Genomic DNA, 1,827 nt, shown 5'->3' on the forward strand with positions numbered 1-1,827 from the left:
GGGGTGGTGGCGCAGTTGGCTAGCGCGTAGGTCTCATAGCTAAGAGTTATCCTGAGGTCGAGAGTTCGAGCCTCTCTCACCCCAAACTTTTTTTTAAACATTTTATGTTGTGTGTGTTTAACATTTTGAATTTGCTATAAAAATAATCAAAAGAATTAGATAATTATTGTAAGCAAATTTATTCAACAAGGGGTGGTGGCGCAGTTGGCTAGCGCGTAGGTCTCATAGCTAAGAGTTATCCTGAGGTCGAGAGTTCGAGCCTCTCTCACCCCAAATTCTTTTTTATTTTATTTATGCGTGTTTAACATTTTGAATCTCCTAAATCATTAGATGCTTATAGTATAATGTACAAAATCAAATCTTACTCTCATTATATAATGTATTAGCCAATTACCTAAGGTTAAAATTCCATATATATTTTATATATATATATATATGGAAGTGGATAATGAAACTCCTAAATTAATAACATTATTCCTTATCTATTAAATTGTTAATTTTCTTCCTATATTATCCCTCAATTTAAAATAAGCTTACGAATTTAACCAAAATAATCTTGAAGATCAAAACACCAGAAATACAAACTAAATCTATTTCAACTTCTATCATCTTCTTCGCTTTTATTGGCTCCCAAGTCCCAATTTTTTTAATTTGATTTTATTTGTGTTAGAGTGTCTTTTGTTAAGATAGAGCTAATTATTTTAATAGTTAACTCAACTTATTTGTTTCGTTAAACTCTTGTTTTTTGTTCTCTGTTTGTAGTCGAACAAACCAACTAAAGATCGAAACATGTGTTAATATAGTTATTAAACCTGGATTAAAACGAGTATTTAAATAAGTCTGAGTATTGTTTGAATTGAATAAATAATTAACTCGAACAAATTCATATAAAATCGGTTAAAATCATTATTCTAAGAACTAGACCAGAAACTTGTTCAATTAACTGAAAATTAGTCATTAAATTAGTTCGGTTTAGAATAAAAATTGACTAACAATAAATCGATCAAAAAATTAGTTAAACAATTGATTAACTGATTGAACCAGTTTATTTTTTAACAGTGAATTATTTAACATAATAAAATATAAAAAATTATTTTTTTAATATTTAATTGAATCTTTAAATTTTTGGTTTTATTGGTTTGATTATTGATTCAAATTTCAAAATTTTTGTCAAAATCAAAATATATTAAAAATGATATGTTTTGTTTGTCCTTCATTATACAAATGGGTCGCCGGGTTTAAGAGGAGTCTTTGGAGATTGATTAAACAACTAGCTCATTAATCCAATAATTCAGTGCGTTAATCAGATTGATTATCGGTTTGAACTTAATAACTGTGGTCGTTGATAATTTCACAAATAATGACGTTAGACTTTAAAGAAGTTAATGGATATCTGTGGATATGGTACGTCAAACTTTTTACAAGAGACATTCGAAGTCAAAGGTAGTTTATTTGCTAAAAACTTTAGCGTCATTAAAGTGGGATACTGCGAATACAACAAATAACAATGCCCCGATTTAGGTATTTTATTACTTTTAATGGTGGTGGATGTCAATATCACTCACACCCTTAATTGTTGCTACTTGGTTGTTGGAAAAGGAGAAAGAAAATAGAGTAAACTACTAATTGACTAAATTATTAATCCAAATTTTGCATAGTTGGAAAAACGAATCTTAAAAGATATTAGTGATAAATAAATTTTTAAAAGATTTTAAAATATGATAAAAAAAATAGATATTAAATATATTTTAAAAAATAATTTAAAAATTAAATTTTGATGCAAATTTTTGTAATCATTATTAAAAAAAATATTTTTGTAATTATTAT

The 1,827-nt window shown here is 26.8% G+C and overlaps 2 non-coding genes across 2 annotated transcripts; both read left to right on the top strand.

Moving 5' to 3' along the window:
* TRNAM-CAU lies at window positions 1–84 on the top strand. Its single transcript is given in 2 exon segments — window positions 1–38; window positions 49–84. It is a non-coding gene; the product is annotated as a tRNA-Met (tRNA).
* TRNAM-CAU lies at window positions 190–273 on the top strand. Its single transcript is given in 2 exon segments — window positions 190–227; window positions 238–273. It is a non-coding gene; the product is annotated as a tRNA-Met (tRNA).

Source organism: Arachis ipaensis, chromosome B08 (genome assembly GCF_000816755.2).
Source record: "Arachis ipaensis cultivar K30076 chromosome B08, Araip1.1, whole genome shotgun sequence".
Classification (NCBI taxonomy): Eukaryota; Viridiplantae; Streptophyta; class Magnoliopsida; order Fabales; family Fabaceae; genus Arachis; species Arachis ipaensis.